The 14,247-nt window shown below is 40.8% G+C and overlaps 1 protein-coding gene across 1 annotated transcript in view; it reads left to right on the forward strand.

Moving 5' to 3' along the window:
* Nucleotides 1–14,247, forward strand: part of slc24a3 (solute carrier family 24 member 3) — a 329,241-nt gene that overhangs the window by 14,743 nt on the left and 300,251 nt on the right. The gene's annotated exons all lie outside the window — the stretch shown is intronic.

The following is a 14,247-nucleotide window of genomic DNA, read 5'->3' on the forward strand; positions in this document are numbered from 1 at the left end:
TCCTCTTGCACAACAGACGCTGATACGACATGTCAGTGTCAACCCTGAGGGAAGACGCTTGCTAATAGAGTTTGCTCTGTGGAGGAGACTGCTCCAAGAAAGGAATGTTGACGTAGTCACCGTGTGTGCACGTGTGTGCACGTGTGTGCGTGTGTGCGCGTGTGTGTGCGCGTGTATGTGTGGGCATCTTCCGGCACACGCTTACTGTCTATATTACTTCATTGAATTGTGTATTATTTTATGATAAAGACCATTTTCATCAAGTCCAGCTTTGTTGACATGAAATGTGACATTTCTAATGAAATGGTTTCTTTTGGCCGAGCTCCCGAAAAAGAACAAGATCTATCTGCTTCCAAATTTCTGTTGCTTAAATCAATTTATCAGTCCCTCTAGGAATTTGCGATGTCGCGATTGCAGCAATTCACATAAATGCAACCAATCACTGCAAATTATCAAATTATGTGCGGCCTTGTAGCGTCCAATGTCCGCAACTTCCCCGCATATTTTGGCAAATCAGTGTCATTTTCGTCTCCAAGTACCGCTAAAACGCGCACGTCAACTGTATTATCAAAACAGTTGTTTAGACAAAGCAAGGACACCAATGTGTAACAATATATTAACTCTTTATTGTTCAAAGGGCACAACTATCCATATTCCTGCTTAGCTCAGACCTATTTATTGTTCCTGTCTACAGTGCTAAAAGCCTTCTAGATAGTATATAAACATTTATTTCCTAGTGTAACCCACATGGTTTGGTCCCCTGCCTTTATCCCATTCTGCAACGGGACGCAAAACTTTGTCCTCCGCATGAGAGGCGAGTGTGCTGACCATCGAGCTAAAAGTCCAGGCTGGCCAATTTACACATGGCCCAGCCACACTGGCCGGCCTCTGTCACATTAGGTTACTTGTATTTATTTGCAATTTATTTTTCCAGGGTAATACAATAAAGAACATATTTTCATTTTCAATGCTGACCTACCAAAGACAGCATGTACAAACCCTGTTTCCATATGAGTTGGGAAGTTGTGTTAGATGTAAATATAAACGGGATACAATGATTTGCAAATCCTTTTCAACCCATATTCAATTGAATGCACTACAAAGACAAGCTATTTGATGTTCAAACTCATAAACTTTATTTTTTTTTTGCAAATAATAATTAACTTAGAATTTCATGGCTGTAACACATGCCAAAGTAGTTGGGAAAGGGCATGTTCACCACTGTGTTACATGGCCTTTCCTTTTAACAACACTCAGTAAATGTTTGGGAACTGAGGAGACACATTTTTTAAGCTTCTCAGGTGGAATTCTTTCCCATTCTTGCTTGATGTACAGCTTAAGTTGTTCAACAGTCCGGGTGTCTCCGTTGTGGTATTTTAGGCTTCATAATGCGCCACACATTTTCAATGGGAGACAGGTCTGGACTACAGGCAGGCCAGTCTAGTACCCGCACTCTTTTACTATGAAGCCACGTTGATGTAACACGTGGCTTGACATTGTCTTGCTGAAATAAGCAGGGGCGTCCATGGTAACGTTGCTTGGATGGCAACATATGTTGCTCCAAAACCTGTATGTACCTTTCAGCATTAATGGCGCTTTCACAGATGTGTAAGTTACCCATGTCTTGGGCACTAATGCACCCCATACCATCACAGATGCTGGCTTTTCAACTTTGCGTTCTGTTCCTCTTTGGTCCGGAGGACACGACGTCCACAGTTTCCAAAAACAATTTGAAATGTGGACTCTTCAGACCACAGAACAGTTTTCCACTTTGTATCAATCCATCTTAGATGAGCTCAGGCCCAGCGAAGCCGACAGCGTTTCTGGGTGTTGTTGATAAACGGTTTTCGCCTTGCATAGGAGAGTTTTAACTTGCACTTACAGATGTAGCGACCAACTGTAGTTACTGACAGTGGGTTTCTGAAGTGTTCCTGAGCCCACGTGGTGATATCATTTACACACTGATGTCGCTTGTTGATGCAGTACAGCCTGAGGGATCGAAGGTCACGGGCTTACCTGCTTACGTGCAGTGATTTCTCCAGATTCTCTGAACCCTTTGATGATATTACGGACCGTAGATGGGGAAATCCCTAAATTCCTTGCAATAGCTGGTTGAGAAAGGTTTTTCTTAAACTGTTCAACAATTTGCTCACGCATTTGTTGACAAAGTGGTGACCCTCGCCCCATCCTTGTTTGTGAATGACTGAGCATTTCATGGAATCTACTTTTATACCCAATCATGGCACCCACCTGTTCCCAATTTGCCTGTTCACCTGTAGGATGTTCCAAATAAGTGTTTGATGAGCATTCCTCAACTCTGTCAGTATTTATTGCCACCTTTCCCAACTTCTTTGTCACGTGTTGCTGGCATCAAATTCTAAAGTTAATGATTATTTGCAAAAAAAAAAAATGTTTATCAGTTTGAACATTAAATATGTTGTCTTTGTAGCATATTCAACTGAATATGGGTTGAAAATGATTTGCAAATCATTGTATTCCGTTTAAATTGACATCTAACACAATTTCCCAACTCATATGGAAACGGGGTTTGTACAATTGAACTGAATTGAGCTTTTACTGTTTTACTGTCGTTCTTCTGGTTGCGTTACATGCACGCTATATACCCCCGTCGCATGGCAGTTACCATAGCAACACAAATGCACTGGCGCTTTTAAGAACTTGAAATTGTCATCACTCGATGTGGTGGCGAAATGTAATATTGTACATTATGCTCTTGTGATGATGTAATATTGTCATGTCAAACAACACATGGTTCACGAGGTTGTGTTGCTGGATGCAGTACAGTCGTGGAAGTGATCCGAAGGCGTTTATGTCTTTCCATTGCAAGTATAGTGTCAGCGTGGACTTGCATGGATTATGAGGCATTAGTTTGCCCACATCAGGCTTGCTGGAGGATTAGTCAGCTCACTTTAGCTGAAAAGCAGATTTCTCGCTCATTCTCTATCTCTGTTAGTTGTGCTCGTTCTGTGCGCGTACAGGTACCAATAATATGCGGAATAATATTCTGCAGGACCCACCCCCCTCCATCTATCTATTCATTTGTGCAAACACTGTCGTGCGATATGTATATGTGATAGGTTCAAAATCATGAATACAATGTTTAATGTTTATGTCGAAAATCCGTATGGTCTTTTCTGTAGGGTTACTTACTGACTGTTGGTGTGTTCTGAAATCAACAACCTGCAAGATTTTGTATAGCATTTGACACATGTTGGACACAGAGACATCAAGTGCCATAGTCCAGAGGCAAAAATACAAAAATAACTAACTTCCAGTCAGGGATGGGTATCGTTCACATTTGAACCGATACAATACCAATTCCCGGTACATGGGAATTAATACCGGTACTCAATGAAACCAATTTTTGTTGATACCTTTGTGTGTATTAATTAATATAAATTGTTTTTGTTGGTAAAATCTTTTTTTTTATTGCAACATTTAAAGATGACCTGATTATAACAACTGCTGTTTACACAAACACAGTCTAAGACATGTAGCCACAGAAATGTAATTGGAACGATCTGTAGCAGCACATACTGTATAATATAATGCCATTGGGAATGTCTTCCTTGAGATAAATAGTTTAACATTTTGACAACCCATCCATCCATCCATTTTCTACCATTTGTCCCTTACGGGGTCGCGGGGGTGCTGGAGCCTATCCCAGCTGCACACGGGTGGAAGGTGGGGTACATCCTGGACAAGTCGTCACTTCATCACAGGGCCAACACAGATAGACAGACAACATTCACACTCACATTCACACACTAGGGCCAATTTAGTGTTGCCAATCAACCTATCCCCAGGTGCATGTCTTTGGAGGTGGGAGGAAGTCAGATTACCCGGAGCCAACCCACGCAGTCACGGGGAGAACATGCAAACTCCACACAGAAAGATCTCGAGCCCAGGTTTGAACTCAGGACCTTCGTATTGTGAGGCACACGTACTAATATCTCCCTTAAAATAGATGAGAAATGTAAAAACTTAAATACCAAATATGGTAATGGTTATTGTGCAAACGTGTACAACTTGGGCGCTATAGCTCGGTTGGTAGCGGGGCCGTGCCAGCAACTTGAGGGTTGCAGGTTCGATCCCCGCTTCCGCCATCCTAGTCACTGCCGTTGTGTCCTTGGGCAAGACACTTTACCCACCTGCTCCCAGTGCCCCCTCTACTGGTTTAAATGTAACTTAGATATTGGGTTTCACTACGTAAAGTGCTTTGAGTCACTAGAGAAAAGCGCTATATAAATATAATTCACTTCACTTCAACTTGATGATCAGCAGTTCAGCATTCTGACAGCTTGTGAAATTAAGCCATTGATACGTTTTGTGGTCCTACGGTACCGTTTGCCCGATGGCAGTAGTTTAAAAAAAGTGGTAGAAAGGATGTGAGGAGTCCCTGACAATCATACTTGCCAACCTTGAGACCGCCGATTTCGGGAGGTGGGGGGTGGGCGTGGTTGGGGGAGGGGGAGGGGGCGTGGTTGGGGGCGTAGTTAAGAGGGGAGGAGTATATTTACAGCTAGAATTCACCAAGTCAAGTATTCCATATATATATATATATATATATATATATATATATACTCAAGTACCGTATTTTCCGCACCATAAGGCGCCCTGGGTTAAAAGCCGCGCCTTCAATGAACGGCATATTTCAAAACTTTGTCCACCTATAAGCCGCCCGGTGTTGTAAGCCGCATCTAACTGCGCTAAAGGAATGTCAAAAAAACAGTCAGATAGGTCAGTCAAACTTTAATAATATATTAAAAACCAGCGTTCTAACAACTCTGTTCACTCCCAAAATGTACGCAAATGTGCAATCACAAACATACGTATATCAACATGGACAGAGCTGCGTGAAAAAAGCCACCCGGCCTCTTCGCGTAAACTTAAACTTACCTTAACCACTCGCTCATCTTTTCTTCATCCATTCCTTCGAGTTAGCTTTTATGATGACGCCGGCTGGAAAGGTCTCTTTTGGCAAGGTCTTCCTTTTGAATATCACCATGGGTGGAAGTTTCTGGCCATTAGCATGGCAAGCTAGAACCACAGTGAAGGATGACTTCTCATTTCCTGTGGTGCGAATATTCACCGTACGTGCTCCCGTTGTATCCAGTGCGGTTCACAGGAATATCAGTTGCTGTGAAATAGTAATCCGTGTGCGGATGGAGAGATTGCGTCTTTTCATGAACCGGATCCCTGACGCTTAGTAGGAGCCATTTTGTGGTCTTTACAGATGTAAACACACAAAGGAAATGAAACGTACGGTATATCCGCACGCTTTTTCTTCTTCTACGCGGGCGGGTGGTTGCTTACAGTAGAAGAAGAAGCGCTTCCTGTTCTATGGGGGCGGGTGCTTACCTTGGCGGTTGCTTGCGTAGAAGAAGAAGCGCTTCCTGTTCTACCGGGAAAAAAGATGGCGGCTGTTTACCGAAGTTGCGAGATCGAAACTTTATGAAAATGAATCGTAATATTAATCCATATATAAAGCGCACCGGGTTAAAAGCCGCACTGTCAGCTTTTGAGTAAATTTGTGGTTTTTAGGTGCGGCTAATAGTGCGGAAAATACGGTATTTCATATATATACATATGAAATACTTGACTTTCAGTGAATTCTAGCTATATATATATATTTTATTATATTATGTATATATATATACATATATATATATATATATATATATATATATATATATATATATATATATATAGTATAGCAGCTGTGCACTGCACTCTCTAAAAGCCCTAGATGTTATTGTCACATATGCATGTACAGTAGATGGCAGTATTGTCCTGTTTAAGAGTGTCACAACATTGCTGTTTACGGCAGACGAACTGCTTTACGGTAGACGAAAACGTGACTGCTGCTGTTGTGTGTTGTTGCCGCGCTGGGAGGACGTTAATGAAACTGCCTAACAATAAACCCACATAAGAAACCAAGAACTCGCCCTCGATCATTCTACAGTTATAATGTGATTGGGCAGGCAGGCTGTTTATATTGTGGGAAAGCGGACGTGAAAACAGGCTGTCCTCACTCAGGTCCGCATGGAGCTGGAGGGGGCGTGGCCTCCAGCTCCGTCTGAATTTCGGGAGATTTTCGGGAGAACATTTGTCCCAGGAGGTTTTCGGGAGAGGCGCTGAATTTCGGGAGTCTCCCGGAAAATCCGGGAGGGTTGGCAAGTATGCCGACAATACTCATACTCCTCTTACAGCTCTGGAAGAGATTTTGGACGGAGGGGTTCCGACGGCCTTCTCAGCTCATCTGGTTTTCTTCTGCAGAGCTTTTTTTGCAGCAAATAGTACCAAGTAGAGATGCAGTATGTCAGAATGCTGTCTACCACACCTCTGTAAAAGGTCTTGAGGATGCTGGTAGAGAGAGACTTGATTCGGCTTCCTCAAAAAGTAAAGTCTCTGCTGGGCCCATTTTATGATCCCGAAGGTGTTATTATTCCATTTAAAGTTAAAGTTAAAGTACCAATGATTGTCACACACACACTAGGTGTGGTGAAATTTGTCCTCTGCATTTGACCCATCCCCTTGTTCACCCCCTGGGAGGTGAGGAGAGCAGTGGGCAGCAGCAGTGCCGCGCCCGGGAATCATTTTTGGTGATTTAACCCCCAATTCCAACCCTTGATGCTGAGTGCCAAGCAGGGAGGTAATGGGTACCATTTTTTTAATAGTCTTTGGTATGACTCGGCCGGAGTTTGAACTCACAACCTACCGATCTCAGGGCGGACACTCTAACCACTAGGCCACTGAGTAGGTCACTAGGCCACTGAGTAGGTCTCTAGGCCACTGAGTATTACATTTGAGTTCTTGTGTTATCTTCACTCCAAAAAACTTGATGCTCTCCACGGTGCAGTTGCTGATGCTGACAGGGAAGGGCTTGACCCGCAACTTTCGGAAGTTCACAATCATGTCTTTGTTTTTTTCTATATAGAGCACCAGGTTGTTCTCCTTCCACTGGCCCTCAGGTTTTTGACTTATTTTCTGTATAAGATTATTTCTACAAATGAGTCTAAATTAGCGTGGTGTCATCCAATGATCTGGTTCCCCTCGTAGCTTGATGCACAGTCGTGTGTTAACAGCGTGAACATCAGTGGACACAGTACATAGCTTTGAGGGGATCCAGTGCTCTGTGTAACGGAGTTGGAGAGGATTTTCCCAACACAGACAGATTGTGGTCTCTCTGTCAGGAAATCCAAAATCCAAAGACGTAGCGATGTTCAGGCCAACTAGGAGAAGTTTCTCGATTAGTCTCTGGGGGAGCAAGCGTGTGTGTGTGTGTGTGTATGTGTGTGCACATCTGTGGGAATATAAAGCAGAAACCCGAACAAAACACTGTAATCTTCTTAGACGGGACAGGATTATTCATCCTGAGGGCGACTCTGACTTAATGCAACCTTTCCTGTCTGCACAAGTTGCAACTGTTGTCGACGCCGCATTCGCACGGACAAATAAAACAATCACAAACCTGATTAAAAATACCACAAAATATTCACAGAATTTTGAGGGAGTGAAGTTCTGGTGTCACGCTCTATGTCTATGTTTGACAGGCAGATGAGCAACACGGTTTGAATAAAGACCTTTATAAGGATGAGAGCGCACACACACACACACGCACACACACACACACACACACACACACACACACACACACACACAAACAAGCTTTTATTTCAATATCAAATATGTGAGATTGATTTCCCCGAGGATGCTCTGTAAAGTTTTGTGTTGAATTTTTGGGTTGTCACGTTCCATTGTCACGTTCATGTCCTTTTTTGTGTCATCGTTACCCCTTACTGGTTTTAATTTGGATTTACCTTGCATATTCTTTTCGGTGCAGAACAGAGCAGCGTGGTACACCTCCATGTGTAAAATGCCTGAATTCATGGCAGCTTTTTCAGAACGTTGCGCCAAAAGTTGCAATGTTTTGCGGCTTATTTCTTTTGTCAATATCATTGAATGAACTTGTGATTTTATGAATTTTAGGGATGTCCGATAATGGCTTTATGCTGATATCCGATATTCCGATATTGTCCAACTCTTTAATTACCGATACCAATATCAACCGATACCGATATCAACCGATATATACAGTCGTGGAATTAACACATTATTATGCCTAATTTGGACAACCAGGTATGGTGAAGATAAGGTACTTTTAAAAAATAATAATAAAATAAAATAAGATAAATAAATTAAAAACATTTTCTTGAATAAAAAAGAAAGTAAAACAATATAAAAACAGCTACATTGAAACTAGTAATTAATGAAAATTTGTAAAATTAACTGTTAAAGGTTAGTACTATTAGTGGACCAGCAGCACGCACAATCATGTGTGCTTACGGACTGTATCCCTTGCAGACTGTATTGATATATATTGATAAATAATGTAGGAACCAGAATATTAACAACAGAAAGAAACAACCCTTTTGTGTGAATGAGTGTGAATGAGTGTAAATGGGGGAGGAAGGTTTTTTGGGTTGGTGCACTAATTGTAAGTGCATCTTGTGTTTTTTATGTTGATTTAATAAAAATAAAAAAACAACAAAAAAACAAAACGATACCGATAATAAAAAAAAAAGATACCGATAATTTCCGATATTACAGTTTAACGCATTTATCGACCGATAATATCTCTAATGAATTTGTTACCAGTTTTTTTAAGTGCTCAAAAAGCACCGTATTGTAAGCACAGGATTGCAACAAAAATGGGAAAACAAATACTTATAGATGTTTCATTTGTTTTATATCACAAAGACTTAAAAGTAGACACTTGATGGCAATACAAGTACATACTCAGAGTTAATTTTCAAATTACTGTACTGTTTTAAATATTCATAACTAATAATTATAATTATTTATAACTATAGAAATAAACACCACCAATGGCTTCTTTATTGTCCGTTGTCTGCTGTGTTGTCCACAAGTTGCAGACATTATCTGTGTATGTTTTACACTAAAATGGATAAAGGTTTATACATGTAAAGCACTTTTTTACCTTTAAGGTACTCAAAGCACTTTGATACTATTTCCACATTCACCCATTCACAAAGACATTCACACACTGAAGGCGGGAGCTGCCATGCAAGGCCCTAATCAAGACCCATTAGAAGCAAGGGTGAACGGACATGACTAGGATGACGGAAGCTGGGGATAGAACCAGGAACCAGGAACTCTCAAATTGCTGGCAAGGCCGCTGTACCACCCGAACCATGCCTTCCCACTTGAAAAGTGTTTGTCGTTTGTGTTTGTTTGGACGGTGGGTGCCAGGGCTGGATCGCTGCCTGTTTTGCCACGGCTGCCTTGCCGGGTATGGGTGCTCTGCTTCTCCCTGATTCTTTGGATGGTGCGCCGTAATCCCGGATTTGTCGTGCTTGCCCTGGCCGGTGCTGGGTGGGGCGCGGCTCTGCTTCTGGACTGCCTCTCTGCTTGCCGGCTGACTCCTCCCCCTCTCTTGGTAATATACTATTTGATTAATAATTTATTAAGTAATTTTACATTTATTTGTATATATATATATATATATATATCACCTACTGATATATATATATATATATATTAGGGATGTCCGATAATGGCTTTTTGCCGATATCCGATATTCCGATATTGTCCAACTCTTTAATTACCGATACCGATATCAACCGATACCGATATCAACCGATATATACAGTCGTGGAATTAACACATTATTATGCCTAATTTGGACAACCAGGTATGGTGAAGATAAGGTCCTTTTTTTAAAAAAATTATAAAATAAAATAAGATGAATAAATTAAAAACATTTTCTTGAATAAAAAAGAAAGTAAAACAATATAAAAACAGTTACATAGAAACTAGTAATTAATGAAAATGAGTAAAATTAACTGTTAAAGGTTAGTGCTATTAGTGGACCAGCAGCACGCACAATCATGTGTTCTTACGGACTGTATCCCTTGCAGACTGTAATGATATATATTGATATATAATGTAGGAACCAGAATATTAATAACAGAAAGAAACAACCCTTTTGTTTGAATGAGGGGTTGGTGTACTAATTGTAAGTGGATCGTGTGTTTTTTATGTTGATATAATAAAAAAAAATAAAAAATTAAAAAAACAATACCGATAATACAAAAAAACGATACCAACATTTTCCGATATTACATTTTAAAGCATTTATCGGCCGATAATATCGGCAGGCCGATATTATCGGACATCTCTGATTTATATATGTATGTATGTAATTATTATTATTTTATTTTATTGTTAGTTGGGGGCTGGTGTTTCCCTGGAGCCTGCTTGCTGCACATGGATTGTTTTTTCCTCGGACTGTGTCTGGGAGTTGGGCTCCTGGGGGCCCGGTTGCTGGTGGGGCGGGGCAGTCTTCCTGTCTAGCTGCGGGGAGTCTCTGGGCCCCTCGGGCTGAGACGTTCCGTCTTTTGGCCGGCGTCGGGTTCCTATGTATGTGTCTATGTATGTTTCGTGCTGGAATGGGGGCTGGTTGTCTCCTGCTTCTCCCGTGCCTTGTCCTTGGCCAGGCACGTCTGTCTACGGCGTGCCGCTGGCCTGGCCGGCGGTCCTAGTGGTCCTGTAACCGGTGATCCCTTGTTCCCCAGATGCTGCATCTGCTATATTGGGTATTTTTGGATGGCTAGGGCCGTACTCCGTTTTTCAAAACTTCAGGAATAGCATTAGGGCAAGGAGTGTTTTCTCCCAACACACTGCCACCCGCCATCTCTGATTGGCCAGTCAGTAATGTTGCACCCTAAGCTTAGCCAATTGTGACTCATCATACGAAAACCAACCAATCATCATGGATTTTCTCAGTATGGATGGATGTTCACATTAATCCAGGTCATTGTATTTTCTCCATATTTTTTTGGCCTGGATTCACAGTCCATTTTCTCTCAGTGTAGCGTGTAGCTTTGATGTAAGCTACCTAGCTACATGGGTCTAAAAGTAGCTAAACTACAAGAAAAGCTACTCGTAAAAAATGGTTACGTACGATAGGGGAAGGAGACGACACCACGAGGAAGGTCAGGTTAACAGGTTTATTTAAACCTTTGATGAGTGTGTGGGAGGTGTATGCTACTCTAAGTGTGTGGTACCAGACAATGTTTAGAATGAATAATGTAAATGTTACCAGGGTTGTTGTGAGTGCGTTTGATTTTAATTTGATGCGTGCTTTGTACTAAAACGAATTCATGGGAAATAAATAGTTTATTAATCAAACAAAACCCAAAACCAGTGAATTCGGCACGTTGTGTAAATCGTAAATAAAAACAGGATAAAATGATTTGCTAATCCTTTTCGACCTATATTCAATTGAATATATTGCATTCGGAATTTGATGCCTGCAACATGTTTCAAAAAAGCTGGCACAAGTGGCAAAAAAGACTGAGAAAGTTGAGGAATGCTAATCAAACACTTATTTGGAACATCCAACCAGTGAACAGGCTAATTGGGAACAGGTGGGTGCAATGATTGAGTATAAAAAAGCAGCTTCCATGAAAAGCTCAGTCATTCACAAACAAGGATGGGGCGAGGGTCACCACTTTGTGAACAAATGCGTGAGCAAATTGTCGAACAGTTTAAGAACAACATTTCTCAACAAACTATTGCAAGGAATTAAGAGATTTCACCATCTACGGTCTGTAATATCAAATGGTTCAGCGAATCTGTAGAAATCATTGCATGTAAGCGGCAATGCCTGTGACCTTCGATCCCTCAGGCGGTAGTGCATCAAGAGAGTGACATCAGTGTGTAAAGGATATCACCACATGGGCTAAGGCACACTTCAGAAAACCACTGTCAGTAACTACAGTTTGTCGTTACATCTGTAAGTGCAAGTTAAAACTCTACTATGCAAAGCGAAAGCCATTTATCAACAACACCCAGAAATGCTGCCGGCTTCGCTGGGCCTGAGTCCATCTAAGATGGACTGATGCAAAGTGGAAAAGTGTTCCGTGGTCTGACAAGTCCACATTTCAAATTGTTTTTGGAAACTGTGGACGTCATGTCCTCCGGACCAAAGAGGAAATAAACCATCCGGACTGGTATAGGCGCAATGTTCAAAGTTCATAAGCCACCATCTGTGATGGTATGGGGGTGTATTAGTTCCCAAGGCATGGGTAACTTACACATCTGTGAAGGCACCATTAATGCTGAAATGTACATACAGGTTTTGTAGCAACATATGTTGCCATCCAAGCAATGTCTTTTTCATGGACGCCCCTGCTTATTTCAGCAAGACAATGCCAAGCCACATTCTGCACGTATTACAACAGCGTGGCTTCGTAGTAAAAGACTGTGTGTACTAGACTGGCCTGCCTGTAGTCCAGACCTGTCTTCCATTAAAAATGTGTGGCGCATTATGAAGCCTAAAATACGACAACGAAGACCCTGGACTGTACATCAAGCAAGAATGGGAAAGCATTCCACCTGAAAAGCTTCAAAAATTGGTCTCCTCAGTTCCCAAACGTTTACTGAGTGTTGTTAAAAGGAAAGGCCATGTAACGCAGTGGTAAAAATGCCCCTGTGTCAACTTTTTTGCAATATGCTGCTGCCATTAAATTCTAAGTTAATGATTATTTGGAAAAAAAATTTGTTTCTCAGTTCAAACATTAAATATCTTGTTTTTGCAGTGTATTCAATTGAATATAAGTTAAAAAGGATTTGCAAATCAATGTATTCTGTTTTTATTTACAATTTACACGCGCCAACTTCACTGGTTTTGGGTTTTGTATTTTTTGTGCAAAATAATAAATGTAGGCAACATAAAAACATTTACATCTTCCTGACACATGTTTGACCTGGGTTTCAATCCCAGTATACCACATTCACCAGACCAGCATTAACACTGCTCACCACGGGTGACAACGAAAAGGCCTTACAGAAATTTGCCATCATTTTCTTATCAGTGAAAGAGCATGAAGGCGCTAGGAGTACATTTTCTGTAAAATTGCATGTGTAGCGCCCTGTCATTATATAATTATTACATATAATTGATCGCAAAGCTCTACGTACAGCGCGTGATAGGAAGGCCCTGTGTTTAATACATAAAACTAAATCATACATTATAACATGTATTAAATGACAAATATTGTTTTTGTGGTAGCCATTTTTGTGTTATTCATATTTCGGTAGTCCTGCATGTATTAAGTTAAATTAATTATTTCTTGTTTGATGAATACTTGAGCCTACTGCGTTACTGCACTTTGGTGTTGGTCATTGTGGTGGTGTTTGATGAATAACTGGGCCTACTACGCTGCTGCACTTTGGTGTTGGTCATTGTGGTGGTGTTTGATGAATACCTGGGCCTACTGTGCTACTGCACTTTGTTGTTGGTCATTATGGTTTTGGTAGCCATTTTTGTGTTATTGGTATTTCTCTGGCACTGCATATATCAAGTTAATTTGTTTATTGTTTTGAATTAAAAAGTAATTTTCATTCTGTGTCATTTACAGCACCTGTGAGGAGAGCATATAGGGGTGCACAGGTGAAACTGATAGGACTGGCGGTGAAATTTTTTTTTTGGACCACTTCTTACGCAACACTTGAGCCTTAGTTTTGTTTATAGCTTTGTATGTAGTTAAAGTTGTTTTTGTTAACCTTGGATGGAATGTTGGAAAAAAAAACTTTTTTTTTTTTTTTTTGCAAATAAAGCTATTTATTGGAGAGACTTAAGTTGTAGTCGGAAGTGCGTATGAAAGTGTCCTGACTCAGCCCGCAGCCTTTGGTTTAGAACAGTGGTTCTTAACCTTGTTGGAGGTACCGAACCCCACCAGTTTCATATGCGCATTCACCGAACCCTTCTTTAGTGAAAAATAAAATGTTTTTTTTTTCAAATTCAAGACATAGTTATATGTTTTTGGTAACACTTTAGTATGGGGAACATATTCTAAGTAACAAAGACTTAATTTACAGTTATTTGGTTAGGGTTAGGGTTAGAGGGTTAGGGCCAGGGTTAGAGGGTTAGGGTTATAATAAGGCCATGCCGAATAAGGCATTGATAAGTACTTAATAATGACTGGTTAAGAGCCAATATGTTACTAATTTGCATGTTAATAAGCAACTAATTAATGGTGAATATGTTCCCCATACTAAAGTGTTACCATGTTTTTATACTGGTGCACAAAATGAACCGTGCATGAACATCACCTTGTTCAAACAACAAAACCAACACAGTGCATAAACTCACAACAAATTACACACCTGCAAATCAGTCAGCTGTTGCCGTAT

Source organism: Nerophis lumbriciformis, linkage group LG02 (assembly GCF_033978685.3).
Source record: "Nerophis lumbriciformis linkage group LG02, RoL_Nlum_v2.1, whole genome shotgun sequence".
Lineage (NCBI taxonomy): Eukaryota > Metazoa > Chordata > Actinopteri > Syngnathiformes > Syngnathidae > Nerophis > Nerophis lumbriciformis.